At 37.7% G+C, this 27,871-nt stretch overlaps 1 protein-coding gene across 2 annotated transcripts in view; it reads right to left on the bottom strand.

Annotated features, from left to right (window-relative positions):
* CNTNAP2 (contactin associated protein 2) overlaps nt 1-27,871 on the bottom strand; it is a 2,323,962-nt gene that overhangs the window by 452,829 nt on the left and 1,843,262 nt on the right. The gene's annotated exons all lie outside the window — the stretch shown is intronic.

Genomic DNA, 27,871 nt, shown 5'->3' with positions numbered 1-27,871 from the left:
GAATAGAGCATAGAAACCCAGGAGGGGTTTCTGGAGATGGGCTTAAGGTGAGTTATGTGCAGTGAGTTTTGGGGCCTGTGCAGCACAGATTTCACCTTCATGGAAAATCAGTGGCCTTTTGTCCTGTTTTTCTACCGCTGTGGCTGAGGGATCCCTCATTTGGGAGTGAATGGGTGGGAGGCACAAAGCAGTGTGATGTCATTCCTCAAATTTACCCTTTCAGATGATTTTTTACTATTCAGTCTGAATAGAAATAACAATTTTGAAATTGCACATAGAACTCATCAGAAAAAAACCGGCCCTGATTTTTGGATGACAGGAGAATGAGACAGACAGTTCAATAACGTAACGATTTGTCATTCATGTCTCTTAGCAAATAGTGCAGGGAATGGAGAGGAACCAACTTGGAGGCCTGTCTTGAAGATGCTATGCTGTGTGGAGCAGTTACTTAGACCTCTGACCTTCTTGAATGTCAGTGAATATTTGTTTCCTCATGTGTCAGGACCCATAGAAACCCAGGACGGAGTCACAGAACTTGGCCAGTGGGCCTCAAATAAATGTATTAAATACTGCCTTAGTTATTTCATTGTTTTCAAAATGAAGAGTTTAAAAAAAATAATTATTTATCAAATCAGAATTAAGACAATGCAGAAAAGCACTGTGATTCTTATTGACACTGTAGCTACTAATGACAAGGCCTCAAATATCTCAGTGGAATCTTTTACAAACTCACCCTCTTTTATTAGAAGTCTTATGAATTACAATCATGCCAAAGAGAAAACAAAGCCTTTGATATAAACTTAATATTTAGTGCTTCTTAAAGGAACGATAAATAAAAGCACTCACTAACAGCATACGGTAATTTGATAACCTACTAGAAATGAAGGAACTGAAGGCTGAGATTCAAGTTATTACTTAAAATTACATGATTCTAAATCAGAGCTCTGCAAACTAAGTCCTGAGACCTAAATTCTGTCCATCACTTCTTTTTGTATGGCTCAAAAGCTAGCTAAGAATAATTTTCACATTTTAAATGGTTTTAAAAAAGAAGAAAAAATATTTTGTGATGCTATAAAATTCACTGTTCATAAGAAAGTTTTATTGAAATACAGCCACTTTAAAAAGTGTATTGTCTATGTATGATGCAATTGCAGAGTTGAGAAGCTATGACAGAGACCATATGACCCCCCAAAGTCTAAAATGTATATTATCTGGTCCTTTATAGAAAGAGTTTGCCAATTCTAACTCATAGTGGGGCATAACAGCCCATTTTTGCTTTAGGAATTTATTGAGCAAATATCCCACTGACTATCATGGTAGGCAACTGTTGTGTAACTTGATCAAGTTTCCAAAGTTGAGCAAGGGGTTTGGGAAGGGAGAAAGGAGGGGACAAAAATATGTATTGAGAATAAATGCAAAGAAACATGCAAGAGGAAAGAAACCATCTACACTTCAATTTATTTATTGTAACACTGAGAAATAAATTTAATTAATAATAAACTTTTAAATTTACTGTGCGTTATATAGCAGGCAGTCATATGTCAGCTTTGGTACAAGTGACATCTATCCTGTAGGAAGAGAAGGTGTTCTGCCACTTGTGGCTACTCTCATTGTTTAACCATTCCAGCATCTATAAGATAGTATGGGTAATTTTATAAAAACAAGATCTTTAAATAGTGGAATCTCTATGACATTCTGTAATGAAATGAATAATGATCATGAAAATCTGATCATTATTAATCAAAAAATTGTATTATATATAATACAAAAAATTGTATTATATATAATGCAAAAAATTGTATTATATATAATGCAAAAAATTGTATTATATAATACATGTTGCATGTATTTGTATTATATAATACAAAAGATTGTATTATATAAATAAAATATAATACTATACAACAATAAGAATGAATATTCTATTGTCATTTGGATGTTTCCAGTGTTTGGCTATTATGAATGAAGCTGCTATGAATGTTCTTATAGACGTGTTACTTATTAGCCTTCATTTATGTCAAGCATTTACCTAAAAGTAGAAATGCTGGGTCATAAAGTACACATGTTTAATTTTAGTGGATAATTTCAAGCAGTTTTCCCAAGAGCATTTACCAATTTACATTTCTACCAGGGATGTATGAAAATTCACGTTGCTCAAGATCATTGTCAGCACTTGGTAATGTTGTTTTATTTTATTATTATTATTTGTTTTTTGAGATGGAGTTTTCTCTTGTTGCCCATGCTGGAGTGCAATGGCACGATCTTGACTCACTGCAACCTCCACCTCCTCGGTTCAAGCGATTCTCCTGCCTCAGCTTCCCGAGTAGCTGGGATTACAGGTGCCCACCACCACACCTGACTAATTTTTGTATTTTTAGTAGAGATAGGGTTTTACCATGTTGGCCGGGCTGGTGCTGGCCTCAGGTGATCTGTCCTCCTGACCTCAGGTGATCTGCCCATCTCAGCCTCCCAAAGTGCTGGGATTACAGGTGCGAGCAACTACGCCCGGCCAGTAATGTCGGTTTATTTATGATGAGTGACAGTGTACTACCTTCTTATGAAACTAGTGCTAGGAGAAAGCATTTTTAAAACAAGTGTTTGGAAATATTCCTATTATTATGTAATTGTATTGCCCAAATTGATATGTGTATAACCTTATAGGAATTCACATATCTACATACTCTCATAATTTGGAAATATAATTTTTAAGTGTTTGTAATAATTTTATAAATGTACACTTTTAGTAGGTTTTGAGCTTAAAAAAATTTTTAATACTAAAAGCAGGCATTATTTAATTGTTTTGCAAGAAAAACTGATTAACATCAGGGATGATAGAAATTTATAAGCCACGTTTTATCAAAATGTTTGCATTATTGGTCAATGATACTGAAAATTTAATATCATGATTCATTAAGTGAGAATAATAATCATTAAGTGAGATAATGTACATTATTCTCATTTTACTGATGAGAAGAATGAGAATCAGAGAATTTATCTAGACAAAGGTTACCAGTGGTAGTCTGGATTCAAATTCACACTATCTGGATCCCCTCCTTGGACTTTTCATTTTAAAAAGGGGAAAAAACAAAACAGAATATAAACCAAAACACCACTATGTAAATTAAAAGAATTTTCCTTTTAATTCTCATTTGTAGATGAGGTGAAAAGTAGCTTTCACCTGAAATGTTGAAGTTACTTGTAAGTCATGAATTCAAAGATATCTGCAATGTTTTATTCACATTTACCCCTAATCTATCAACATACCATACTAAGCAAAAAAGAATTCTAGAACTACCTCATGCCCAAATCAACCAACGTTTTTAATGATATATTGAAGTTTATAAGAGGTTGCCGTATAGCTAGTAGTAATAACACTCAGATATTCCTTACCCAATCAACAAAAGAGGGAAAGAATTGTCAGCTGAGAAAATAATAAAAGGAGAAAATAGTATCAAGATGCCTCCTTGGTCACTTTTGACTAAAGATCTAAACAGGGTTCCAGAGCATGGAAAGCCACAAACAATGGCATGTGAAACTCTCAAAGCAGCGGACTCTACATTAGTTGTGGAAACTAATTCATGAAAGGCAGTAAAGTGGTTTAACCAGCACAAAGTTTATGTGATCCTACAGCACAACCTACTTTTTTTTTTTTTTTTTTTAAAGTTTAGAGACAGGGTCTTGCTCTGTTGTCCATGCTAGAGTGCAGTGGTGCAATCATAGCTCACTGTAGGCTCGACCTGGATTCAAGAGATCCTCCTGCCTCAGCCTCCTGAGTAGTTGGGAGTAAAGGTGCATGCCACCACGCCCACTGTTTTAAGTGTTTTTTTGTAGAGACAGATCTTGCTTTTGCTTTTTTGCCCAGAGTGGTCCCAAACTCCCGGCTTCATGGTGTGAACCACTGTGCCTAGCCTCCACAACCAATTTGGGTTCTGGAGAGGGGTCCTCTGAAATACCTTTATGATGTCCATCTAAGCATCTTGTGTGAATCTTTTTGCAGGCAAAACAAGCCTGTGTTGAAAGTTATGATCCTTACCGACTGGGGTCAATCTAATTCAGGGAGATATTCAGTAACTATCATGTTAGCATAATAAGCTAATTATATCTGTTAGTGGGCTTGTACATTGGAAAAATTCTATCATCCATTTCCAATAGGCCCTGAACTAAGACTCTTACATGCTATTTCCATCAGCATTGTTACTCAAGTAAAGCTTGATTCTATGGATTTTGTTTCTCTAACCTGGTGTTACTGTTATTTCCCTTTAGTATTGTTTTTCTGAAGAATCCTGTCTTGCTCTGCTGTCTTTCCTTCACTTTTTTATTGTGCTGAGAAAGCAAACAAGCCTCTAGACAGTTTAATCTTATCCTTAGCTTAATGAAAAAGTAGAAAAAAGAAGCCCTAAAGAGAAATAAACAGCCCCAGTTTTTACGAATGAGCCTGCTCTTCTACCAAATATTATGAAAATGATTATAATGAGTTTATGGTTTTAGGTCTAACATGTAAGTCTTTAATCCATCTTGAATTAATTTTTGTATAAGGTGTAAGGAAGGGATCCAGTTTCAGCTTTCTACATATGGCCAGCCAGTTTTCCCAGCACCATTTATTAAATAGGGAATGCTTTCACCATTGCTTGTTTTTGTCCGGCTTGTCAAAGATCAGATAGTTGTAGATATGCAGCATTATTTCAGAGGGCTCTGTTCTGTTCCATTGATCTATATCTTTGTTTTGGCACCAGTATCATGCTGTTTTGGTTACTGTAGCCTTGTAGTGTAGTTTGAAGTCAGGTAGCGTGATGCCTCCAGCTTTGTTCTTTTGGCTTAGGATTGACTTGGCAATGTGGGCTCTTTTTTGGTTCCATATGAACTTTAAAGTAGTTTTTTTCCAATTCTGTGAAGAAAGTCATTGGTAGGTTGATGGGGATGGCATTGAATCTATAAATTACCTTGGGCAGTATGGCCATTTTCACGATATTGATTCTTCCTGCCCATGAGCATGGAATGTTCTTCCATTTGTTTGTATCCTCTTTTATTTCATTGAGCAGTGGTTTGTAGTTCTCCTTGAAGAGGTCCTTCACATCCCTTGTAAGTTGGATTCCTAGGTATTTTATTCTCTTTGAAGCAATTGTGAATGGGAGTTCACTCATGATTTGGCTCTCTGTTTGTCTGTTATTGTTGTATAGGAATGCTTGTGATTTTTGCACATTGATTTTGTGTCCTGAGACTTTGCTGAAGTTGCTTATCAGCTTAAGGAGATTTTGGGCTGAGATGATGGGGTTTTCTAGATATACAATCATGTCATCTGCAAACAGGGACAATTTGACTTCCTCTTTTCCTAACTGAATGCCCTTTATTTCCTTCTCCTGCCTGATTGCCCTGGCCAGAACACTACGATGAATAGGAGTGATGAGAGAGGGCATCCCTGTCTTGTGCCAGTTTTACACTGTTGGTGGGACTGTAAACTAGTTCAACCATCGTGGAAGTCAGTGTGGCGATTCCTCAGGGATCTGGAACTAGAAATACCATTTGACCCCGCCATCCCATTACTGGGTATATACCCAAAGGATTATAAATCATGCTGCTAGAAAGACACATGTACACGTATATCTATTGCGGCGCTGTTCACAATAGCAAAGACTTGGAACCAACCCAAATGTCCAGCAATGATAGACTGGATTAAGAAAATGTGGCACATATACACCATGGAATACTATGCAGCCATAAAAAATGATGAGTTCATGTCCTTCGTAGGGACATGGATGAAGCTGGAAACCATCATTCTCAGCAAACTATTTCAAGGACAAAAAACCAAACACCGCATGTTCTCCCTCATAGGTGGGAATTGAACAATGAGAACACATGGACACAGGAAGGGGAACATCACACACCGGGGACTGTTGTGGGCTGGGGGGAGGGGGGAGGGATAGCATTAGGCGATATACCTAATGCTAAATGACGAGTTAATGGGTGCAGCACACCAACATGGCACATGTAGACATATGTAGCAAACCTGCACGTTGTACACATGTACCCTAAAACTTAAAGTATAATAATAATAACATTAAAAAAAAGAAAATCATTATACTGAGTTTTCCTATACAGTAATTCTAGCAGAGTAGAAGGACTTCTCTTTTGTGAAGTTTTAGGATTATTTAGTAACCCTTAAAAAATGTATACTCTGTGTACTTTCATGCATTTCCATCACAGCATCACCCAAACTAGAAATTTCTGGACAGAATTCAGGAAGTCAAAGTTATAGCTACAGAAGATATCTCATAGAGAGAAGTACAAATACAAAATAAACACATGAGAAGAAGCTTAATACTATCATTTGTTAGGGAAATGTAATTAAAACTACACTGAGATGCTACTTCACACTACCAGGATAGCTATAATCAAAAGGAGAGGCAATAACATGTGTTGACAAGGATTTGGAGAAACTGGAATCATCGCACATTGCTCGGGGGGTGGCCTGTAAAGTCATGATTCTCCTGCCTCAGCTCCCAAGTAGCTTGGATTACACTAAAGTGCCACTGTGCCCAGTCATTTTTGAAAACAGTTTGGCAGTTTCTTAAAAAGTTATACATAGACATACCATATGACTCAAGAATTCTACTTCTGGATATCTATACAAGAGACATGAAAGCATATGTTCACACAAAGCCTTTTAGGTAGATGTTTATAGCAGATTTGGTCATAAGAGGCCCAAAGTGGAAATCACACAAATGCCCATCAACTAGTGAATGGATAAAAGTATGGTAATACATACAATGAAATATTATTTGACAATAAAGAGGAATGAAATCTGAATACATGTTGCAACATGAACAAACCTCAAAAACATTATGCTAAGTGAAAGAAGCCAGACATACAAAAAATCACATATTCTAATTTTACTGATATGAAAAAGCAAATCTACCAGGACACAAAGGATATTAGTGGTTGTCTGGGGCTGGGAGTAGAAACAGAAATTCATGATTACTGGGAATCGTATAGGGATAATGTTGACGTCCTAAATTGGGATTGTGTTGATTTGTTGCACAACTCAATGAATTTTCTAAAAATTTACTAAAAAAAACCTGTACACTTGTATAGTTAATTGTACAGTTAAAATAGATGAATATTATGGTATTTAAATTATACCTCAATGAGGTTATTAAAAAAAAGAACTGTAGATAATCTCAAATGCCAATTGGCAATAAGGTCCGACAAGTGTTTTGCACACATCTCACTGGAATTAGCAGGGTAATGAACTACAAAGTGGTGTATTTCCTGGCCTTGGTGTTTTCTACTTTGTGACTATGAACCAGGACTACAAAATCTTTACTGACTCTATTTTTAAGGGCTTTTCCTACCTTTAAAGTTTATATCACTATATTTACGTATTCCATTGACCTTTCCTCCTGGATAGAAAATACACCTTTCTTAGATACCCATGATTTGTCTGTTTTCCTCACCTTTGACCTCTATATATACATTCATTAACAAGAGTCAAGATATTTAAATGGCACAGAATGTCCCACCAATTTCCTCCATGTTTCCTTTTCTCCTTCATTCCTTATTTAGAATTTGTCTTTTGTATCCCAACCTGAAACATGTCACTTTTCCAAACGAGCTTTAGGGACTGTGTCTCAATCACAGACAATCAAACATTCTTGGTTTTTCCAGGACAAGCTTAACAATAAAATTCTGTTTGACTGTGAACATTCATCATTGTAATATTCTGAAGATGCCAACATTTTTAGCATTAAATCTGCATCTCAAGGATGGCTTCTAAACTTTTTGGAGTCTTTTGTATGATTTCTGGTTCAGACAATTAAGTTCACTTTACCTCTAAATCTTTGTATCTCTTTCCTCCATCTTTTTTTGTTTTTAAGTGGGGTTTCACCATGTTGGCCAGGTTGATCTTGAACTCCTAAGTGATCTGCGCACCTTGACCTCCGAAAGTGCTGGGATTATAGGCATGAGCCACTGAGCCCAGCCTCTCTTTTCTCCACCTTTTCTGCATCCTAAGAGTCATCCTCAAATACACTGTACTTTTTCCATAGCAAGTGTTTAGAAAAAGTAGGTCAAAAGGTAAAAACCTATAAGAATTTTCCTGGAAAGTTATTTTACTAATGGCTTACACTAAAGATTTTTGATTAATGTCTAGTTATTTCTATTAAAGAACCTTTGGGTTGTTCTTATTCTTTCTATCTCTTAAATAAAAATTCACATCCAGGCATGGTGGCTCATGCTTGTAATCCCAGCACTTTGGGAGGCTGAGGTGAGAATTCAAGACTATCCTGGGCAAAATGGTGAGACTCTGTCTCTAAAAAAAATTTTAAAATTAGCCAGGCATGGTGGTGTACATCAATACTCCCAGCTACTTGGGAGGCTGAGGTGGGAGGATTGCTTGAGCCCAGGAGGTTGAGGCTGCAGCAAGCCAAGGCTACACCACCACACTCCAGCCTGGGTGACAGAACCCTGTCTCAAAAATAAAATAAAATAATAAAATAAAATAAAATAAAATAAAATAAAATAAAATAAAATAAATTCATAACTAAAAAATCTTTAAAAAGTTTAAAACAACTTAAAAAAATAGACAGACTTTACCCAGAAATAAGATGCTGCTTCATGGTTAATACCAAATACTATCTAATTGTTAAAAGTGTGTATCTAATGTTACATAAAACAGGAGAGGAAACCTATAACTCAAGTCAAAGTTAGTTTTTGTTAAATATTTTTAAAAGTATGGAGAATTTTTATTTTATTGTATTTATTTTGTTCTCAGCTCCATCTTTCTGTATCCTCTCTGCTACACGCCCTCTGTCCAAGTCTCTACTAAAACCTGCTCTCAGAGAAAAAGGTGACAAACCTTAAACCTTCTGCTTAACAAACCAGTTAAGTGGAAGCAATGCCTTAATGAGACTGTCATACAGGGTTTATGGGAGGCCATTGTTTTGGAGTAGGCCCTGCAGTAGGCCGCACCGACTCAGACCAAACCAACATGCAGTCACTTGTGCTAGGTGCCACAGAACTAACCTGAACTTTGAAAGCCACCAGTTTTCCAAATAACAGGAGAGTCACAGCCATCAATCAGAAGGGGCCCAGTTTGGCTGGGCGTGGGGGCTCATCCCTGTAATCCCAGCACTTTGGGAGATCAAGGTGGGAGGATCACTTGAGCTCAGGAGTTCAAGACCAGCCTGGGCAATATGGCGAAACCCTGTCTCTACCAAAAATACTAAAAATTAGCTGGGCATGGTGGCACACACCTGTAGTCCCAGCTACTCAAGAGGCTGAGGTGGGAGGACTGCTTGAGCCTAGGAAGTCGAGGCTTCAGTGAGCTGAGATCATACCACTGTGTAGAGCAAGACATTTTGTCAAAACAAAAACAGAGAGAAGGGGACCAGTTTGCCTGAGCTGGCATGATAAGCGATCTCCCTGTTTTAACCCTACAAGAAAAGTAACTTTGAAATGACCAATCCACTTTTTATTCCTTGTTTCTGCTTTCTTCAGACCTTTTCTGCCCATAAAGCCAATCTCCTCTACTCAGTGCACTGGGACAGCTATTCCAGTTTATACAGTGGGGTGTCGCCCAATTTGAGAATTGCTGATAAAAGCCAATTAGATCTTTAAACTAATTTTTTGTGCAATTTTGTCTTTTGACAAAATTCTAGAAATCAAATCTCTGTGAATGGTGGAGGGTGAATTGCAGAGAGAGAGGAACATTCCCGGCATCACTGAAATGATTATGAGGAGGTGATTTCGCGTTCTTAAAAGGGAAGCCCATGGGCTGAGTTTGCCAGTTCCTCTACGTTCATTTTCAAAAATCACTTTTATGTCAGAAGTTAAAGCCTTTGTTCATAGAACAAACAGGGGCTGGATCATCAGAAAGGCAAATAAGCGGCGGGGCCCTCTGTTCACACCCCTTCTCTCTCTTGCCTTGATGGGCCTTGGGTGGGTGCCATTAAATGCTTCTCATAGTGTCCTCACCCACCATTGACTGTTGAGCTTTCCTCCATGGAAGGAAGGAAGGAAGGTAGTGTTGCCAGGAAGCAGTGAGAGTGACTAAGAAAACAACCATCACGATTAGATCTTTAGAATCCATGCCTATGTCCCCAGTGAAATGAAAGTAATTACAGATTCAATTACTGCTTTTCAGTGAGAATAGTGTAGGCCTTTTACAAAATGTGAGGCAATTATCTGTTCAATTTAGACTTCTCTTAGAAAGCCCTTGTAACCATTTCGGGATTCTTTGCAAAACGTTTTTTTTTTTGATTTGCCTTTCTGGAAAGCAAGTTCCCTGAGGGCAGATATATTGTTTCATGAAACTTTATACAATCAACACAAAAGTGTTTATTTAAAGTGGATTCAAATAAAAGTGGCTGGCTCCATGTGTTTCATGATTGAATAAATATATGAATAAACATAGACGTTAACTAGGCTCAGCTCTAAAATAGTTACCCATATGTACTTACTATCAATGGAGAGAGATGAAAAAACCCAACAACAAGCCTTTCTTATATTGGAGTTCCTTGAATGCTCTTGAAATATTTTTAGTATCCTTTTTTTTCTGTAATTGGGGCTTATTATTTCTTTAGAAAGTAATATTTAATTAGAAGACCCGTATCTCATTAACATAGTGAAAGGGGTACAAGACTTAGATTTGCAAAGACCAACCCTATCTTGGCTCTGCCTCTATGTAAAAGTAAGTTGGTTAGTTTATCTGGGCCAATATTTCTTCACGCAGATATGCAGTGTGAGCCCTTTGAGGACAAGACTTTGTAGTCCTATACAATTTCCCCACATGCAATTAGAACAGTAACCAGCATATATTTTGGGAGATAATCTAATTATTACCCTCATTTTTCAAAGGTAATAGACTAGGAATAAAACAATGCCTAGACTAAGGTACTCAACCACTTAATAGCTGAGCTAGAAAAAAAGAGATCAAATCTCCAATACTCTAGCGTTTAAGAAGGAAAGATGCATGTTTACATTTTTTAAATTCTAAAATAATTTCAATGTATTTCCTTTAAATGATATAAAAATCTATTCTTTTTATCATATAGGAAAATTGTCTCACTGGCTAGAAGACTAATTTGGACTACTTACATTTTATTTTGTGCATCTACATTCATATTTTCCCTAAGCAGGAGTTCCTTACATTTTGTAAATCATGACTCATTTGCATGATTAGTAGAGGGAATGCTTGATGTGTAGCCTCTTTGCCATTTCCATGTGTTTTCATATCTAGCAATTAATGGCCAACTCCTGGCATCTCAGAAGTAGTCAAGGGGAAAATCTTCCCTTATAATGGCCCAGTATATCTTTTAAAATTAGAGTGAATAGTCTAGGACTTCTTGGTGTTTCTGAAGCGTTATTTATAACCAATAAATAAATGCAGAAACTGGAATGCCATGTGCACCCAGCCACTGACAACTCCCCTCTACTTCTGCACAGTTCACACTCCTCCTCACTCTTGCCTTGATGGCCCCTGGGTGAGTGCCTTTAAAGGTTGCTCATGGCTGGCTTCATTCCACACATCCATGTTTCTTTCCCTTGAAACTAAACAGGGATAGTCCACTCCCATGATGGTGATGATGGTTGTGGGCAGATGGAATATGCTGACATCTCAACTCTGCAAATAAATCTTTCCTGCTGGACTCTGAGACACCCCCAGGAATTGTTGAGCTTCTCTTATGTCACCCAAGGAGGGTAACTGGGTGACACGGACAGAGAGGGCACTCAGCTTTGGAATGTGAGGGTACGTGACACCTTAGCCTAGTTCACAGCCTGGGGAAACCTAATTTATGACTTCTGTTTGGAGATATAAAAATTTCTAAACCTGGACAATTTTTATAAATCAAATCTTTATCTAATTTACTTTCTGTACATTCCTTCACTGTTTCCATAGAATTCAACACTCATGAAAAACAATTATCAGACTCTCCACTCCCTAAATTTTTGCTTAAATAGCATGGTCTGCTCAAAAGAGCATTAGTCCTGATGCATTTGGCCTCAGAAGGAAGTACAATATACTCTGAATTTTTATTTTGGGGATTTGGCCATCTTAAAAGGTACTATTTTTCAATGATACAAGCATTATTTTTTAAACCAAGAAGCATTGCTTTTTTTCTTCTTGATGCCATTTCTAAAGCCCCCTCCAAGTAACACAGATCCATATAAATGATTCCTGTATTGATTACTGCCACAAACTTTTCTCTACAGACATCACATCATCTTTGAGATACTTTGTTATTCCCACTTCAACTCAGCAGGTCATTTTGCTCCCCTAGTGGATACAAAAGACTGATTTGAGGGTGGAAATGGTTTCTTTTACCCATCTCTGAAGTCTGTAAGGCCCTTAAGATGATCGATATTTGTTTTTATGTTATCAATATCTCGAAGATGCTGTGGGACACAGACGTTTGAAAAAGGCACACCACCTCAGCTACAACAATGAAAAGTACTTACTCTTCAGGATGAGGTGGCCCAAATAAAAACAGAATTTCAAAATATCTCTCAGTGACTGGGACTAAATGCAAGTCAGAATGCAGCCATGGAAAGAGCCTTGAGATCACTGTCAGTGTCAGCATGAAAGAAGAAGAATTAACCAAAGAAGTTGAAAATACATGATCTAAAATTCTGAGGGAACCAAAAGAATTGTGTGTACTATAGCCAAGGGAACAGAGAGCTTCTGGAGGGTGGGGTGGGGATGAGGTGGTAAGTTATGTTAAATATTGCAAAAATGTCTGATGTCAAAAAATTAAAGCATGTATATCAGCTGTATCAATATGGAGATCATTGGTGGACAGGACACAAAGGCATCTGGTAGTGTCATGAAGAAAAAAATTCAATAGCTGATAATTAAATGGGAGATGAGAAAGAAGAGACAAACCTTAAACTCTTATTTTAAAGTTGAAATGAGAAATGGAAGAAGCAATAGGGAAGAAACTAGAGGAGTTTTAGCATTAAGCAATTTTGTATATAGACTGGGAACTGAATGAATTAATTATGTTTTATCCCATATGTCTGTAATCAATTTGCCAACATTACTTTCCAAGGTTGGCAGTAAAAAGTCATGAATATTACTGCCTTATGTGTATAGGCAGCACAGAACTTTGTCCAGAAGATGAAAAGTGGCACATGATCAGAGACATTCTGACTGACCATTGCTGGGGAATGAAAGTTACACTCCAGGGTTCTCTCATTTCAGTTGCAGTGAACGAGGAGCACCTGGACCTCTTTCTCCAACTCATAATTGGGCACATGGCTTTTCTGAAATAGGATGGCCAACATATTAAAAGATTCTTGGGCTTGTACCTTGGAAAAAATGTCTGAAAGAGGAACTAACTAGATAATTTCACAGTGAGGTTCAGAGCTTTGTGGTTAACTCCAGCCAGCTGGATCTTTGATCTATATTGGTTTGGAGAAAATCAGAAATTCAGCAACCCACTCAGGGACATTCTAAAACTTCAGTTAATTAGATTTTAATAAACAAGGTCATCTCAATTGGCAAACTTACTCTGTAAGTTAGAGGGTGAACCATTTATTATGCAGTCCAACTTACACAAATTAAAAGACATATAAATCCTCCTCTCAGAAGTGGGGTAATAAAAATCCATCACTGTTAATCAAGAGAGAGAAAACGCCTCAAAGAAAGGAGTAAGAAGCCTACACCTATCGGGCTATGTCAATTTTGACCAGTGAAAAACTCAGTTTAGCAATTTAGCAATTTCACTTTTTTATTTTTTTCAGAATAAATAAAGCATCTGAGTATCTTGTTTGTGTGAATTTATTTTTCTCCTGTGAGGATCCAGAAGGGGAAATTGCCACATGCTTTTGCAGGGCAGTCTCCAGGTTGCAAATAATCTGAAAATAGAAAAGGAAAATGATGCAAACAAGTCTGTGGAGGATTGAGTCATTTTATTTCCTTGAGGTGAACAAAATCTTGATGACCAATTCTAAATTTAATTCTTCGAGACTGTTGGATTAGTCTGCTCAGGCTGCCGTATTGAGACACCACGGATCGGATTGCTTAGATGACATTTATATTCTGGTAGTTTTGAAGGCTTGAAGTCCAAGATCAGCATGCTGGTAGAGTTGGTTTCTGGTGATGCCTCTCTCCTTGGCTTGTGGAAGGCCGCCTTCCCACCGTGTCCTCATATGGCCTTTCCATGAACTAAAGTGGAGAAAGGAACCTCTCCTGTGTTTCTGTCTCTACTTATAAGGGCACCAGCCCCATTGCATTAAGCCCCCATTCTTGTGGCCTAATTTTACCTAAATAATTTCCTTAATGACCCTGTCTCGGCCGGGTGCGGTGGCTCACGCTTGTAATCCCAGCACTTTGGGAGGCCGAAGCAGGCAGATCACGAGGTCAGGAGATTGAGACCACGGTGAAACCCTGTCTCTACTAAAAATACAAAAAAAAATTAGCCCAGCATGGTGGCGGGCGCCTGTAGTCCCAGCTACTCGGAAAGGCTGAGGCAGGAGAATGGCGTGAACCTGGGAGGCGGAGCTTGCAGTGAGCCGAGATCCCGCCACTGCACTCCAGCCTGGGTGACAGAGGGAGACTCCGCCTCAAAAAAAAAAAAAAAAAAAAAATGACCCTGTCTCCAATCGCATTGGGGGTTAGGGTTTAACAGATGAATTTTTCAGAGGACACAATTCAGTCCATAATGGTTGTATATAATGTTTTATATTGGGTTTTAGAAATAATTCAGTTTATTTATAACTAATTAAATTAATACTCTATTCCCCATCATAGCACATCAGAGATCTATCTGTTTTGTTTCTGTTTCTGTTGCCTTTCCTGTTCTCTTTCTTTCCTAGAATTGCAATCCTACAGTTCTTTAAGAATAAAGTTACCCCCTTTGAATAATTTTAATCTCCTAATTTAACTCCTTTAATAAATTTCTGAGGGGAAAAAAAAAAGACATTTGGTCTTCCAAGCAAGGGATCTGGGTGATAATTTCATGGGTATACTAATATGTAACAATGCCTAAGCTGTCCATTTAAGATGTGTGCACTTCCCTCTATGAAAGTTATAGCTCAAGAAGGAAGCAGCATCGTTGGCTTATCATTGCTTTCCAGGACACAGTAGAAATTTCCAATCCTGGCCTCTTCACAAAAAGAGTCCAAGTCACCGTTTCAGCATTTCACGTGCCTGGGTGTTTTAGGAATACAGAATATAATGTGGTATCAAACTTGCCTCCTTGCCATATAAACCATTTACTGTTCCTCAACGTGATTGTTTACTTTCACACATTCCTCTGTTTGTACATGTTGCGCCCTTTTCTAGGATGTCTTTCCTCTTTTGTCTGCCTAATGCAATCCCACTCATCCCTCAGGCCTTGTAAAGTTGTCATCTCTTCTATGAAATTCTCCCTGACCCCTCCAAGATCAATTAATTGCTTCTTCCTCTAGGAAGAACTGTCTTATACATAGATAACAGAACTGTATTTCCCATAGAAATTGACTCACATGGATAACACAGTTATGGTTGACATAGATTGTTAATTTTCTAGGGCCTTAGTTTCAGATATTTATCTCTTTGTCTCTATAGTACATTCTTACTGTGTATCTTCCTTTTTGGATTGAGTCATTTGACCAACAAAAAAATCTAACTCTAGTGATGTAATACTCTTTTTAATTATGTCCTCTTTACTGCAATGTGACCTTTTTGAGTAAAGATTACGTCATTTTGTAGCCATAGAACTTGACCTTGATATTGCAGTGGTACAATAATAACTCTGTATTATAAGCAAATTTCACCTTTCTAGAAGCAGACACTTCGCACTGTGAATTAACCATGTTATATCTTATTGTCACATTTTTGTTGAGATAAATAAGTGACTGGAAGGCGAGATTTTGATAACATAACTTATGACATCCATATTTTCCCTGGCAGGATAGTCTTCTGTTTAAGAAAAGGGACTCTCATGTCAAACTGTGTTTACCTTCTATGTCCTCTTTGTATGTTGGGCAAGTTCCCTAACTTATTGTTAATTTCCTCATCTATTACAAAACTTTTTGGATGAAACTTAAACAAATTAATGGACTATACGTTACTTAGCACAGTGCCTACCACGTAGCATTTGATCAATATTAAATTAAACCATGTGAAGTTGTCAATATTCACTTAGGTGTTTATACACAAAATATCAGTTTCATATAGTTCAAGCTAATGTTAACTATATTAAAATTATGATTATCAGTTCCCTTTACTGTCCAACAGACAGCTCATAATCATTTCCTTTAATACTTAATATGATGGGAACACAAATTCAACACATGTATAAAGAAGGCTAATTCTGCTTTGGGCTCATGATTTTTCCCAGGTAATGAATGATGATTTCCATCTGTAACAGGAAAGAGCTCAAGGCAGGGAGGGGCAGCTGATCAAGTCTCTCACCCTTCCTCTGAGCTTGGCTGCCTCTTGCATTGCTTCCTCAGCTTCCAAATTAATTCCCAAAGCACATAGACTAACATTCTAATTCAGTATACACATTCTAACTATATCCAAGTATGAATTTCCTTAAACTTGTATCTGCAAACTGACTTGAAAAGTACTCATAAACTTACTTGTTATCACTTTCATATAGAATTTGCTTACTAATTCAACAAAAATTTATTGAGTGTCCACTACGTTCCAGGCACTGCCTGGTCTGGTGGGGAATGCAAAGATTAATCAGTCCTAACTCTAATCTTCAAGGAGCACATAATTTACTAGGCTTTTCAATGTTTCTTTAGTTTATTTATAACTGAATAATTAAATTAATACACTATTCCCCATCATAGCACATCAGAGATCTATCTGTTTTGTTTCTGTTTCTGTTTGCTGTTTCTGTTGCCTTTCCTATTCTTTCTTTCCTAGTATTGCAGTCCTACAGTTCTTTAAGAATAAAGTTACTCCCTTTGGATAATTTTAATCTCCTAATTTAGCTCCTTTAATAAAGTTCATATTCATTTAGTTATAGGCATTCCTAAGGGAATCATGCATTTTTATTATAATTAGATAATGAATATTCAATGACCAAGATTCTGAAATAAAAATTATAATGTCAGTGATGAAAATGCACAATATCTAGAATCTTTTATTACAGAATTACCAATGAGAATAATCTACTGGGAATAACTAATCTGTTCAAGCTGGCGAAAGCACTAGATGTGGAAGTAGATGTTTTACTATTGCCCAATAGATATGCTCTCTCATTTATTTAATGTCTTCTATTGGAAAACTGTAAAAAACTGTAATAATGCCATTCCTAAATACCATGCCCTTTTGAGAAGGTGAACAATGGTATTAGTTCACAAGCCCCATGCTTAAAATGTAACTCAGTGGTGTGAGATGGAGAACTTCCTTCTCCACGTGTATCTTCTGATGGTCTTGTGCATTGTTGCTCTGGGTATTTGTTAAATAACCACACTAGCTCATTTCAAATGGGCATACAAGAGATTCCTACTTCTCCAGGAAATGTCAAATATTCCTGCTGTAGCAAATAAATAGATCAAAAGGAAGCAGAACTATTTAGAAGAAGGCAGAAGATAGTGAGATACATGGATTTTTTCATTTGAGTATATCCTAGTTATAAAAAGAGATATAATGTTGAGGGAGGCAGGAGATAGAAGTTAGGACAGGGATATAAATTAATTACTAGATGAAAAAGGAGCCAGGTAGGAGATCTCTGACATGAATAGGTCAGATTTGAGGGGAGACAGAATTGTATTGAATCAAAAGCTACTTAATTCAGAAGGCGTTTTACAAGAAGGGAACACACTGGACTTCTCTAATCTACGTGAAATTACCTCTCTGTATATAATTTGTGTCTTGAGTTAACTTCACCAACTGTTTTTTTGTTATATTCAATAATTTCCTGCATGCAGGCTTCTACTTATCACCATGATTTCTGGGAAAGAAGGAAAAGACTTATTTCTAGGGCATAAAGAAAGAGAGAGAGAGACAGAGAGAGAGGAGGAGGGAGGGAGGGAAGGAAGAGAAAAGGAGAAAGAAAGAGCCTAGGTAATTAGATACGGCATCTTTGACAGAGAGAGAGTCCCTGGGCACCACAGGGAGACAGCATAACTCACTACCGTCCACTCTCCTCTGGACCTTAGGATGTTGAACTCATCCTGTGTTTAACTTACTTGGGATAGGAAATGATACTCCAGTTGATGCTGGAAAACACTGCCTATTACCGTCACTATTGTACAATTACAATGTATACAGCACACTGCCTATTACTATCATTATTGTGTAATGTTCTTTGTCCTTGTGTGCCTGGATTATTCTCATATTTGGCAGGCTGATTTCTGGCAATCCAAGATTTAAGATGTGTTTTAATTGAATATACCTGAACTTTCAATAACACCACTGCTGGAGTCAGTACCACCTCATTGGTTAATCTTCTCACCATTTATTGAGTTCCTTTGCATTTTGCTGCCTCAAATTTTGCCAGCGATGGCATAAAGCTTCCTCATAGAACTCTAGCTTGTCCTGCTCACTCATCAGTTACAGATGCTGACTCAGGCTTTGCACCACGTAATTCATCTGCCTCTCCTAGCCCTCCATAAAAACCAGTTATTATTTTTCCCTCACCCATGCAGGAACACTATGTTATAGTGTCCTTGGGAATTCCAACTTAAGAGCCTAAACTATAACCACTCCATGACTCTGACGGTTCTGCTGGGCTTGCTGTGGGAATGGCAGCCTACTAGGTGGCTTGCCAAGGATGTATTGGCATGAAGTAGTCATCAGTCCTCTGAGCCTAAAGGAAGGAGAGAGTTGAGGGGCTGAGGCTTGTTCCAAGGATAATGTTTTAGGCTTAAGGGAAAGGAGTAGTTTTGAATAGGATGAGAGGCCACTCAAATGGTTTCAAGTTATTGGTAAGGGGGCAACAAAAAACTGAATTAAGTGACTTTCTTCACTTGAAGTTGAGGTACCAAGTGGGACTCAACTCCAGAGTTGGGGCTCAGATCCTGAACCAAGTTGAGGACTGGCTAAAACAGGACTAGGGCAGGAGTAGCTTTCCATAAGACACACCCACCAGCATGCCATGTCAGTTTACCATCACCATGGCAACACCTGGGAGTTACCAACCCTTCCCATGGCAATGACCTGATGACCCCAAAGTTACTACTCCTTTTCTAGAAATGTCTGCATAAGCCACCCCTTAATCTACATGTAGTTCAAGGTTGGTATAAACATGACGGCAGAACTGCCCCGAGTTGCTACTCTCAGCACACTGCCTGTGGGGTAGCCCTGCTCTGTGGGAGCAATCACAGAACTGTAACACTGCCACTTCCATAAGAGCTGTTTTCTTCTACCCTACCATTGGCTTCCCCTTAAATTCTTTCCTGGGAGAAGCCAAGAACCCTCATGGGCTAAGCCCCACTTTGGGGCTCGCTTGCCTTGCATCAAACTCATGGTGGGTACTTGAGCTGGATTCAGTGTCCTGAGCATTGGACAACCCACATCTGTACTAAGAAGGTGCCAGAGACACCCAAGCAGGAGCTGGAACAAGGGAGAAGGTCATGGAAAGATGCTATGAGGCAACTGGAAAACCTGAATGTGCACTCACACTTGAGCCAACCACTGGGAACTCTGAAATAACGGAATAGAATCTGAGAGAAGCTAAAGTTTCTAACATTGCTAATTCAGAGGGAACCAGGTAAATGCAATTTTTCTGATGTGGCATGGGGAAATACAAGTCTCAACGGCCGAAGAAAGGAATGCTAAGTTTTTAAAAACCTGATTTCTACTTGGGTTTTCAGAATCACAGTTTAATAAAAAGTGGAGCCTTTTTGTATAGAGTTATGTTCAGTGTGGTCCTTAGATGTGTTGCACCAACACATCTAGGACCTTGTTAGAAATGTGGAATTACAGATTCCACCCTACACTTAACTGCAAAAAAATTTGTATTTAGCAATAGTGCCAGGTAATTCATATGCACAAGACTTTAGGGAATGGGAGACAAACTCATGAGTTGGGAGTTAATTTGGCCAGCAGACAAAAATAGCAATTTCACTGTCTGTCTTATTAGAATATGTCTGACTCCTATAGGTAATTGAGTTTTAGTTGTGGTAGTATAATTCAGCTCATGATATGTTAGAATTTGTATGATAATATTTTTATAAAATTATGCAATCTATACTTTAAATCTGTAATAGTTCAGTTATATTTTTGGCTCTAGGCTTATGAATCAACCTGTAGAAGGAATTCCACTCCCATGAAGAAGAAAATATCTACCGTAAAATCAATATAAACATCCATCTCTTAGGCAGTTATTCTCAAAGGGCAATTAATGCATCATGAGCATCTGAGGACCTTGATGAGCTTGATGTCCTAGAGATTTTTGGATAGAAGTGAGATTACCAAAATCTCAGATTTCAGATCAGAGTGATTCTGATACCTCTGGTTCCCTCCCAAACTTGAAATAAACATATAAATAAAACCAAAATAGCCTCTACAAATAAGTAATTTGTATTTCCAAAATTAAGCAATATTTTTTCTCTAGTATTCACATAAGTATTCATTTTTTGGTGATCATTATAATCAATGAGTAATATTGGATAAAGGAAACAAACAATTTCAGGCAAAGAAATTAACTTCTAGATAACTTAATTCAAATTACTCATTATACAGATTTTAAGCTCTAGACAGTTAAAGCATCTTTGCTTACGATCACAGTATTTATTAATATGTCCTATTGGTTTATTTATTTGAGACAGTCTCACTCTATCACTTAGGCTAAAGTACAGTGGTGCAAACATCTGTCACTGCAACCTCAACCTCCAAGGCTCAAGCAATCCTTCCATCTCAGCCTTCCAAGCAGGTGGGACCACAGGTGCATGCCACCACACCTGGCTAATTTTTAATTTTTTTTTTTTAGAGACAGAGTCTCATCATGTTGCCCAGACTGGTCTCCAACTCCTGAGCTCAAGGAATCCTCACACCTTGGCTTCCCAGAATGCTGGCATTACAGGCATGAGACACTATGTCTAGCCCAATATTTCTTCTTTATATCTTTTTTTACATATACAATTTGATTTCTATTTAATATATATGTATCTAACACAATGTTCATGGCATTTTAGACTTTAATTTTAGTATATCAACTCTGATGATTTTAGAATTGCAAAATGCTTAATTTCTTGGTTAACCGGAACTGAATACATAATCATTGCAATTCTGGACCACAATGACCTACGAACCTCCCATTTCTTTGAGCATCTCGTTTCCCACTATTTTTTCATCCAATTGCACTTCAGCCACCTACTCCCCTTGTGATACCCTTGACTTAGTCATTATCTTTTCAAACTTTTATTCTAGTTATGCTGACTTCTGACCACTGCCTTTAATTTTCCAGTTCATTTACTCTGGTTCTCAAATACAGTATTTCTTCTACTGAGACCTTCAATTCATTGACTATCACTTTTTCACTCTCTTGTTCTCACTCCTTTTCTTCATTAGTTTAGATTCCAAGGTTCATTGTAATCCTCTATCACACCTTTGAAAAACAAATAAACAACTTCAACTCTCTCCATTGTATTTGTCAGCAAAACCCCAATAGTGTTTACATCTCATTCTCTGCTAACCCAAGCTAACCCATTTAGTTCCTGTCAATCGTACTAACTTATTCTGGTCATTTTCACTCCTGTTCTCTTAACAGACTCTTCTGTCTTTTCAAACCTCAAACACCTTTTCTCCTTCCTGCCTCAGTAAGTGACATTACCTGGAAAACCAACTCTGGGAATGCCAGATGTTATTTTACCACATCTAAGCAGTAAAACTTGGAGAAGGACAAGCAAACAAAAGGTGCTGACCAGTCATGCTTTACATGTAGACCATGAATATCATCTGGGTCCTCAGACCTGCAGGACAACCCTATCACTTTCTCCAGTCAATTCCATCTTCCACTCATTCTCTTACACCTCTAGCCAAGACTTTTCCCTCCACACTTCAGGATCAGCAAATGATCTCACCTCTTATTTCTAGAAAAGGAAAGAAAAAATGGAATCAATCTAAGTAGAATTAAATCTTCTTCCCGTCCCCAAACCTATCTACATCTGAGTCTGTATATTCAGCTTTTCCCGAGACGATGGATGAAAAGTCCCTTCAAATGTAAGGCCAACCTACCAGGCTTCATGGCCTCTAGCCTGATCAAGCTCTTCGCTCCTGCTTGTGTACTCTATTCCGCTTTCATCTTCATGGTTTCCTTTCCTATTGAGTCACTACCCCCAGCATCAAAATATCCTACAGTGTTTCTCATCTTAAACATGTAAAATGTGTTCTCATGGATCCTTATTCTCCTCTATCTGTTGTCCCACTTCTCTGCTATTTTTTTTTTAAGAAAAAGAGATCTCTCAGAAGAGCTTTGTGTACTCAATGCTTAAGTTTTCTTTAAGAAAAGCAAAAAAGGCAGGCTTGTGTTCAGCAAAAGTAAATTTGAAAATCTTGGTCAATCTTTCTGTTGAAGACAATGAGGAAAGCTGGACAAAATACAGACATGCATAAAAGCTGTTCAAGGTAGGTGGCAGGTAAGAGGCCAAATCGCCCTTTTCATAGCTTGAGGGGGATAAGGGAATAGAGTCTGGAGCCCAGGGGCTGTGGTGGGCAGTCGGCGGGGGGAGTTCTCTGGGAACCTCCTTTTGCTCTGACTTGGGAGCCTGAAGAACTGCACTTTAGGATTAAGGGTAAACAGAGCCACACATGCCATCACTGGTGCTGCAGCGGAGCTTCAAATCATTCCAATGTAAATCTGATCATGGGTATACCTCAGTGATGCAAAGAACTTAAAACACTGATGCCCTTTTTACCTTCTCTGTGCTCATGTGCCATTGTTATCATTTATTTTCCCCTTAATAGTATCCTTAATGTTTCATTTAGGGCAAATCTGCTGTTGAAATGTTCCTTATTTTTTGTTTGCTTAACACGACTTTATCTTCATTCTTGAAGTACAAATAGACTCTTCTATGTTAGCATAGAAGAGTCCTTTCTCTCCCTCCTTTCCTCCTTTCCTTCCTTCCTTCCTTCCTTCCTTCCTTCCTTCCTTCCTTCCCTCCCTCCCTCCCTCCCTCCCTCCTTCCCTCTTTTATTTATGAGTCAGAGTCTTGCTCTGTCATTGAGGCCCAGGCTGGAGTGCAGTGGTACGATCTTGGCTCACTGCACCCTCCACCTCCTGGGTTCAAGCAATTCTCATGCCTCAGCCTCCCAAGTAGCTGGGATTACAGGCACATGACATCATACCTGGCTAATTTTTGTATTTTTAGTGGAGACGAGGTTTCACCATGTTGGCCAGGCTGGTCTCGAACTCCAGGCCTCACATGATCCACCTGCCTCGGCCTCCCAAAGTGCTAGGATTACAAGTGTGAGCCACAGTGCCCATCCGTTTTCTTTCAATAATTTAAAGATATTTCTTTGTCATCCAACTTTCATGTTTTCTGTTGGCTGTCTGTCAGTATAATTGTAACTTATTTAAAGATAATTTGTGTGAGTTTTTTTCCAGCACATTTGAAAGATTTCTTTTTGTTTTTCAGCACTTTTACTATTATGAAACACAGATTCAAAGTGCTTCTTGATGCCACATTAACTTTAGAAAATTCTCAATCAATGTTTGTTTCTGCTTTCTTTCTCCTTTTGGGACTCTAATTATATATATATATATATATATATATATAATATAATATTATATATACACACATATATATACATATATACACATGTATACATATATACACATATATACATATATATACATGACCTCTTCCTTGTGTTCTCTATTTGTCTTTACTTGTATTTTCTACCCTCTATTTCTTCATACTTTTTTCTAAATATATATTTTTTCACTTAGCTATTTTCCAGGTAACTAATTTTTCTATTTACCTGTGTCTAATCCAGTGTTCCTCAACCTTTTTAAAAAATTATCATACCCTCCAAGAACCATTTTAGACATTTTCTTCCTATTCATGTTCCCATAAAATCCCAATACAGATATACCACTTTAAAAAATGAGAAAGAGATAAATAGTCACTTTTGGGAATCCAAAAGACTCCTAAACCTATGAAATGGTGCTCAAACTCATTATCTTCAGGGATATAAACATTAAAACCTCAATGAGATGCCATTGCACAACTACCAGAATAGCTAAAATTTAAAAAAAAATGACATTACTAAGTGTTGGTAAGTATGTGAAGCAACACACTTTAAATCACTTTTCATAGATATACAAACTGGTAAAATTACTCTTAAAAACCTTTTCCATTATCTACTAAAGTTGGAGATTCACATGATCTTTGATCCAACAATTCCATTCTTAGATAGAAATAGATACCCCAAAAAATATACTCAGGTGCACTCAGAGATACGGATAAGAATGTTCATATCATTATTCGACCAGCTCAAAACTAGAAACAACCCACGTATTATTGTCCGAATGTTTGACATCCCCCCAAATTAATATGGTAAAATCCTAACCCACAAGGTGATGGTATTAGGAGGTGGGGCCTTCAGAAAGTGGGAGTTGAAGCCCTCATGATTGGATTAGTGCCCTTATAAAAGAGGCCCAAGAGAGACACCACACTCCTTCCACCATGTGAGGGGACACAGTGAGAAGGTGCCATCTATAAGGAAGTGGGTCCTCGCCGGATACCAAATCTTGCCATTGCCTTGATCTTGGACTTGTCAGCTTTCATAACTGTGAGAAGGAAATTTCTGTTGTTTATGACCTATCCAGGCTATGCTATTTTGTCATAACATTTCACACAAAGATACCAACTGTTCATCAACAATTTAAGTGGTAACATTTACACTGTGGAACACTGTAACAATGAAAGTAAACTATAGGTGTATACCACAACATGGATAAAGCTTACAAATTCAATCTTGAGCAAAGGCAACCTAGGCATAAGGAATTATATACTGCAGCATTCCTTTGATATACAGTGCAGAAACTTGCAAAGCTAATTTATGGTGTTAGAATTCAGGATAGTGTATACTTTTGGGGAGATGGGAGCAGTAGTGATTCAGAGATAACACGAGGGGATTCTAAGCTGCTGGCAATTTTTCTTTTTTCATTTTTTTGATCTGTGTGGTGGTTACATGAGTAGTTCCTTTGGGAGAAATCATCGAGTTCCTTTGGGATAAATCATTGATCACATATTTCATCTCGTGCTCTCATTTAGATGTCATATCTCCTAATAAAAAAGCTTTGGAAAACGAAATTAATAGCAGACATCGTTGGGCAGCTGGAAGTTAGGGTTAAGAAGAAGGCTTTCATTATATCACTTTTTACAACTTTTGGTCTTTAAACCAAGTGAAGGCGTTACTATTTTGAAAATGTTATCCTATTTTTGATCAAGATGAAAAATTAAACAGTAAACTGAAATCTCACATGTAAGTCCTGTGGTCCATTCATTTCAGGGTCTAGGTATGAGGAAAGGTGTCTGCATGTGCTTCGATTTGGGCATGTGTCTTCAGGCAAGGGCGTCAGCGGCAGGAGGCCGAGCACAGTGAAGCTCTCTGAATGGGCTTCTCAGACTAATTGCAAGATTTCATTAGAGCCTCTGCTGCCAATTCTGTCCAGACTTAGGAGAAATCAGAGGACATGTACATCTTTCTTTTGGATATTTCCAGAATTTCTATTTTGCATCCTAGCTCATTTAAACATGGCTCAAATGAAAACAGTTCCATTGATGTGCTTATCTCACTGACAGGTATTTTTTTTTTTTGCTCCCTGCCAAAGAAATAATCATCTTGAGATATTCTCCAAGGGTCGTTTGGAAAACATTATTGAAAAATATACACATAAATATTCACTCATGTATTCTGTGTTTTAACAGGAACAGTAACCAAATTCTTTGTTGTAAAATTCAAATTTCACAATGCCTGTTTATTGGGTAATTTCAAATAGTTATTATTTTTGTGGTAGTTGAAAGAACTGGCATGTATGAGCAAAGCAAGTAGCTAAGTAGGCTAAGTAAGCTATAAATTCTGGAATTTTCTTTTAAAGATTTGCAGCGTGTAACTGTGATCTTACTTTACTACGGAATTCTTGCTTGGGGGAAAATTTTTCACTATAAATAGCACCTTTGTTACATTGTGGTTTGATTATAGTCAGTAATTCTTGGGTCAAGTCTGTACCCCCATCACGAGCTATTCTTCGGAGACTTAGTGTCCTGAGATAAAATACATGCTTTCTTGTTTTGTTCTTTCACTTGTATCTCAAGATATGTGCACAGCACTTTTGCTCTTTCGTCCATATCTCAGTTTGTGGTTCTCAGGGATACCTTGACCTAGAACAGGAGACATTTCTGATCCACTTGGCCAGGGACTGTGCATCATATGATAGCTGAGGTGGGGAGCAGGCCAGTGAGTTGCCCTCTGATTCTGTACTATAGAATCAATTTCCTCCACTACATATCAGAACATTCTAGGGCTGAAATTATCTAAATGTGGCCAGGAGACACCTGGGGGTTCTGAATACCTTTCAGGGGATCCATTAACTATTGGACCAAGTAATTTTCATAATAATATTAAGACATCAATTTCCTTTTTCGCTCTCATTCACTCATGGGTGTGTAATGGAACAACACTACTCATTAATCTTTTTTTGTTTTGGAATAATGTAGTTTTTTAAAAAAGTAAAAGCATGTTATGCTAGTAAGTAGAGGGTTTTTAATGTTGTCTTAATGTTTAAAGTATATCAGTTGTCTTAAAATAAATTAATATTTAAAGTATGTCAGTTTTAATTTCTAATACATTAAATTCTGATATGTAAAACTCACAAAAATAAAAGCTTTTTGGATCTTCAATTTTGATGACTATCAATGAGTTGTAAGATTTAAAAAGTGTGATCATTATTGCTCCAGAGGAATTAATCTTTTTTTTTTTTTTTTGAGACAGAGTCTCGCTCTGTCACCCAGACTGGAGTGCAGTGGCGCAATCTCGGCTCACTGCAAGCTCCGCCTCCCGGGTTCACGCCATTCTCCTGCCTCAGCCTCTCCGAGTACCTGGGACTACAGGCGCCCGCCACCACGCCCGGCTAATTTTTTGTATTTTTAGTAGAGACGGGGTTTCACCGTGGTCTTGATCTCCTGACCTCGTGATCCGCCCGCCTTGGCCTCCCAAAGTGCTGGGATTACAAGCGTGAGCCACCGCGCCCGGCCAGGAATTAATCTTAATCCATATACTTGGATGTGCAATAAATATCACATGGCTTTTATTTTCCCTACAGTGAACTTTGAAAAGCCTTTTCTGCTGTTTCATTTGTGGTGGGAAACTCAGTGTCAGTGGCTCAACTTTGCTGCACTATCTGGATTCACCTGACAGGAAGAAAAAAGTGGGTGTAGCTGTTTTTTACAGAAACGTTGGAGACTGGATAAGGTGAAAGCAAAGAAAAATATCAGAGAGGTCTTTTCATAGTTGAATCACTCTAGAAATCTTTCAGCCTTTTTATACTATTTTACACTTTTATACTATAAATTCCCATGAATAAAAGCTTTTGTTAACTCACTCTAACTACACTCTAGATACAGGGGACGGATATACTGAATTGTGTCCAACGCACTTTGGATACTGAACACATATTGCTGAGCAAATAAATAAATGATTGTTTCTAAGAGAGTTAATTAAAATAAAATTATCATCTAAAAATTATAAAAACATTAACTATAACATTCAAATAGCAATTATTGGCTGAAAATGACTGCTTTTCAGTGCTAGAAATAAACATAATTGCTTAATATATAGAAGAACAAGATGCATAACACTGAATCAATGTTCAGTAACTTACAAAAAGTGATAAATCCCACTGCTTTATGTAATCATCTTTCAGTAAAGTCATATATCATTATTGTCTCTTCTGCTTGCTGTCTTCTTTTCCTTCTGTATGAT

Source organism: Symphalangus syndactylus, chromosome 6 (genome assembly GCF_028878055.3).
Source record: "Symphalangus syndactylus isolate Jambi chromosome 6, NHGRI_mSymSyn1-v2.1_pri, whole genome shotgun sequence".
In the NCBI taxonomy this organism is placed as follows: Eukaryota; Metazoa; Chordata; class Mammalia; order Primates; family Hylobatidae; genus Symphalangus; species Symphalangus syndactylus.
This window is presented reverse-complemented; position numbering and strand designations above follow the sequence as displayed.